We start from the raw sequence: 6,000 nt of genomic DNA on the forward strand, positions 1-6,000 counted from the left end.
ATTACATCAAATTATTTAAATTGAGCTATTTATGTTTGAATAAGTAAATATCCTTCATTTAAATAAAGTGGACAAACCACAACTTTATTAAAAAACCCGAACAGAAAGACATGATAGACATACATGAGAAAAAAATACCAAAATAAAAGTATAGACGGAGTTCTCTCACCAGCAGTGAGGTACTCAAGATAGGAGGAAGGAAAAGAAGAGGACAAAAATAGAGGAAGCGGGAGGGAAAATGACAACTGAACCGGCGAGGATTAACATTTGGAATCATAGGCCTGCCGAGGCTGCTAGGAGTATACTACTCTAGGGCTAAATTAGGATATATATCGCCGGTTTGTTTCGCAACTCGTGCACCCAGGACGTTGAGGGAGTGCTTGATCGTCTGTGTAGCTTCGTTGATTGTTTGTTGCTGGGGTCTGTAGCTGTGGAAAACCAAGAAAGAAGCATATTAGCAGTTCTAAATATAAGAGTATGTGAAGATGAAGCAAGTAATTGAAAGATACAATTATTTCGTTCCAGCCATATATTCCAAATAATCACTGTGGAATTGAGGACCTGCAAAGTCCGTTGGTTAGAATTTAACAAAGGTATGCATGATGTCCAAATTCTAGAGACAGAGGGTGGAGACAAGTGTAAATCGAAGATTTGGTTAAAAAAGGACCAAATTCTCTCCGATTATTCACATTTGAGAAAGAAGTGCTCCACAGTTTCTGAAGCTTTGTGGCAGAAAATGCATGTATTGTGGTGTTTTGGTTACACCCTTTTTTAAATAGGCTTATGAGGGTTAGAATTTTGTTATCCCAAACTAGCCAACAAAATAAAATGATTATGCTAGGGCAATGGATTTCTCATAATTGAGAGTAAAACGGACTACGCACACCTCCACCTATTAGAAATTTGTAGTAGGATTTAACAGAGAAGGTTCTATTTTTTTTTCTAGTGCTCATGTATTGATGTCATCTTGATCATTAGAGTAGACAAAGAATTAAATTTAGGGGTGGAGATAAATCATCTATTGTTGTAGTGTAAAAAGGTTCTCTAGAGAAGTGAGATGTAGAGAAGTGTGAAAAAGGTTCTTTGGCAAATAAGTTAATATTTGTTAGAGGTACTTTCAAATCAATTTCAAACTATAAATCCAGATTTTATATATATATATATATTACTCAGTCAACTGCAAAAACTAGTTATGCTATTATAGAATGATTTGCAAGTTTAAAAGGTTTGTAGGTGCCAACACTTGCTTAGAATAAATGGTAAAGGCACTCACCAGTGCATGGATATATAAGGAGTTAAAGCCCCTTATGTTATGATACTATGGTATAATACTGTTATGCATTGTTTATTAATTTTTAATAATATGAAATACTGTTTATTTATTATTTATTGGTGAAAAAAGGGTCTTGCAATGGTTATAACTAAACACAAGTTCATGACTGATCATTAATTGTTTATGCATTATACCAACCCACAATTTAACATGTCACATTTGCAAAAAGACATTCAAGTTACATGTTTTCTCTATCGTTCTATTTCCACAAATTTCACCTTTATCTTTGCTATTAAAAAAACAAAAATCAAATGAATGGTGACCCACAAGAATACAGTGTCGTCGGTGTAGGTTTAGGTTGGCAAGAAATCAAGGCCACACAAACATACTCGATTTTTAAAACATCTAAACTCGATCGAACAATGAATACATATGAATCACTACACATCATGACATGTCCGAATTGTGTGTGTGTACCACAAGTGCACTGGTGTCGAAGTAATAAAATACTCGGTGAGTGGGTAGTTGAATCCACAGGGAACGAAAGTATTACTAGTAACCAATTCTTAGTTATCTAATCGAAATCAATGGTTGTGATGAAGTGAAATATTTACAAGAATATTAATAAGCAAGCAAAGGAAGGATAAAAAGTAAGGAAGATCTCAATCAATAAAGATGAGGTACCCGAGCAATGCTCCCCCTAGGATCTAACATGAAGCTCAAGACTTGCTAAATTCTTCTAAACCGAGTTTAATGAGTCGAGGTAATCCAAGAACAACCTGTCCTTGCCTCCAAGCCACCGATACTAGTCCCCTACAAGGTTCCAGTGGAGAAATCGCCCAATCTCAACACCTTACACCCCATATGACCACAATAAACTCTAGGGATACCTAAGAGTGAAACCGATTCCTAAGGATAGATCTAACCCTACTTCTAGGCAAAAAATCCCTGACCCCCTACAAGGTAGTGGTGGAGAAATCTCTCAATCTCACGCCTCACACCTAATATGGTTGCATACAGTCTAGGGAATACGAAGATAGAAAACACTCATCGGAAGGGAAAGGGGACACTCCACTATCTCATGACTCACCCTCTCAACCCTCTTTAACCTTAGAATTCTAACTCTAATGGAGACCTCTCTCTCATCAAAGTAACAAATCATGCATAGATAATCAACCCTAAGGATCAATAAAACATGCAAGCCATGGGAACACAAGATTAAAACTCAAATTAACTCGAATTTAATAGAAAGAATAAAGCAAATCAATACAAAAGATAAGATCCTAGGGTTCACATGCCCAAATACCTACTAAGGTTTAGCCCACCATGGAGCAAGTTACAAAACAAAGATTAATACAATGAATAGTAATGTAAACCATAGAGAAAACCCCCCGTGAATTCATGATGATGGCCTTGATGGGTTGCTCAACATCTTGAAGAATCCTTCTCCAAAGCTAGGTTGCCGAAGGCCCCTTTGATGGTATGATAGATGAAAGATCGATCAAAGTTGGTGAAGAATGGCCCCAATCTCCCAAAGACCTCTTCTAGAAATCCTAGCCGCTTTGCCCTTTGAGTGATTGCAAAAAAAGTCCCAAAAGAATAGGGCAAACGACCTATTTATAGTTATAAACCATGGCAATCATGTGCCTTCACACGCCCGCATGAGATGCAGGAATTTCCACGTGGTCACATGAATAGTGTTTATACTATAGTACTGCTACAGTAAATGATACAGTTTTTGCTGCAATACTTTGCATTCTCCACAAAGAGTAGGAACATGGAGATGTGACAGCTTTTGTGCCCTTCCAACTAGCAAATTGGCTTGAATCCTCTTGAACGTTGGCACACAACTCCATGTTCATGAGCTCCTCTTATGTCTTGATCCTTGGATTCAACAAGAACTCCCAAAATGTGTCTTTATAGGCTATCTTTGCTTTCTTTTCTCCCTTCAAGGCATTCACAACCTAATTGCACAAAAAACACCAAATACACTATATGAGACATAAACCATGGTAAAATTGATGCTCAATGCATGTAAAACATATAGAAAAATATGTCTACTCAAACACTTATCACATCATTCGGTGGACCAATTCAGAATTGAACCCTTAACTGGCGTCACTTGCGTGTTGAGCCTTTCCCCAATGGGCCCTGCCATACCACAATCGTTATATAGCTATTGGTTTTTTATTTTATTTATTTTTGTTATAACACAACAATGCCCATTATATTTTTTAATTTTAATAATAAGGTTCATTTGATGAACAGAATAGGATAAAGGCAGATAAGATATAAGAACTTGATAGGAGTAGAAAATGATATGAGCATATTCCATCCTAAGTTTTATGCGCATTAGATAAATCATTGGATAGTATTTTGTTATCTTATTGTAAGCTTGAAGTGGACCAAATAATTGTAGGACATAATTTTGAATTGTATGTAAATAGGCAGAATTACCCTTAAAAAAAACTTAACTAAAGAAAAATCAAAATAAATAAATCCAAACCTCTTTCACATGAAAATCAATTATTAGAAAACTCATTCGACTAGAGAAACCAAAAATAAGACATTATCAAATAAGAGATCTAGATGAGAAGTAAAAGATTGACGGAGAAACCCCTCATGGATGTAAGAAACCCTACTTAAAATAGTGAAATTGGTGTTCTATCTAATTGTTAACAAACTTGAAAACGTGCATGAGGGAGAGAAGCCTAAGTAAGAGGGCAAAAAAGTAAATTTAATTTTTTATCACTTCCTACCATTTTTATTTTGACTCTCCCCGTAGGATTAGTTATCATGTGGCCGATAGGATATAGTGGATTAATAGGATAAGGTTATCATATCCTATTTGCTCACAAAACAAAAGATAATAGCAGAACAAAATAGTTTATCCTATCCTAAAATCCTTATCCTGCCCACCAAACGGGCCTTTGGTGATAAAAAAAGATATTTTGCATCAGTGTTACTTTATTTATTTATTTTTATTTATTTTTTTCATATAAATTTCTAGCATAATTGAATTATTTAATTTTCTCAATTTTGCATTTAGTATTTAGGTTTAAGGCTTAGGATGTACAGTTTAGGGTTTAGGGCTTATGATTTATGGTGGAGGGTTTTAGAATTTTAAACATAGGATTTGGGTTTAACATTTTAAGATTTAGATAGAATTTTATAATGTTTTATAATTTTTATAATTTAAGGATTTATACAATTTAAATTTGAAGTTTATGGAAGAAAGAATGACATGGATGATGACGTGGATGCAAAGTTAACATCCACATCATTTGAAAAACCTATTTGGTGTGAAAACTTCTTATGTCAGGATTTTTAATTGGAGGGGATAAAATCTGATGTCATGTGCCCATTTCATATGTAGGATTTGAATTTATGTATCTTCCCATCAGTTCGATACTTCATTTTGAACACCCATTTTAGTCTGATCAATTTCTTTCCATCTAGTAAATTGGTGAGCTCTTGCGTCAGGTTTCTTTGTATAGAATTCATTTCTTCACACATTGCTTCTTACCATTCCTTGTCTTCAATAGCCTCCTCATACAAGCTTGGATCAATTACACTAAGTGCAAAGCTATAGCTCTTGTAGATGTTCACTAAACTCCTGATCATCCTAGAAGGAGAACCATCAGAAGGTGCAACTTCTGTGCTTGAGCCTTCTTTCAATGTTGTTGCTATAAAATTGTTGGTTTTCCCTGTGGATGAACTTCCAACACTCCTCGTGCCGTTGTTCACCTCTGAAGTTGTACTTCCCAATAGAACTTCAAGCTATATTTCTGAAATTGACCTCACTGTTGCTTGCCAATCTTAGCAAGAGCCTTTCCTAAAAACCACATCATTACTCACAATCACCTTACATGTGGTAGGACAATATAGCTTATATGCTTTTGAATCAGTATCATACCTAATAAAAATGCATAGTTGAGATTTACCATTTAGTTTTGATAAATTTCAGAAGAAATTAAAGTAAGAGCTAAGCAACCAAACCTCTTCACATGACAGCTTATAGAGGGTTTCTCGCCATCCCAAGCTTCATAAGGGGTGCAATTAGGAATAGTAGAGGCTAGAGAAAGGTTGATCAAGTATACAATCATTAACAATGATTCAACCTAGAACACAGTTGGGAGATTGTTGCATTTTAACATGCTCCTTGCTTTCTCTACAATGGTCCTACTATTCTTCTTTTTTTTGCCATTCTGCTAAGGCATATAAGGGTCCATGTGTTCTCTTTTTATCCATAACCTTCCATGGTGCTCCTTGAACTCGCTTGACATGAACTTGCCTCCCCTGTTTGTTCTGAGGGTTCTGATTTTGAGCCACATTTGCCTCTTTATTAAGGCCTGAAACCTTCTAAAACAATCAAAGGACTTTGACTTGAGCTTAATGAAGTATACCCAACACATGCGGCTATGATCATCCATAAAGAGCAAGAAATACTTGCTTCCTTCTAGAGAATCAGTTTGCATTAGCCTACAGAGGTCTGCATGATAAGTTGGAGTCTCTCTTGGGCTCTCCTTGCTTTGCTGTGTGAGAAGAATCGTGAAGCTTTCTTCCCATATGCACATGTATCATAGTCATCTAGCTCCTTGATTGTTAATAACCCTATCACCATATTTTTCTGATAAAATTCAAATGGCCGTACCTCCTATGCCATAGTAAGGGTCTTCAACAACTTTCATGACAACCTTGATGATTCCAACACTATATGCTTATAA

Source organism: Dioscorea cayenensis, chromosome 15 (assembly GCF_009730915.1).
Source record: "Dioscorea cayenensis subsp. rotundata cultivar TDr96_F1 chromosome 15, TDr96_F1_v2_PseudoChromosome.rev07_lg8_w22 25.fasta, whole genome shotgun sequence".
NCBI classification, from domain to species: domain Eukaryota; kingdom Viridiplantae; phylum Streptophyta; class Magnoliopsida; order Dioscoreales; family Dioscoreaceae; genus Dioscorea; species Dioscorea cayenensis.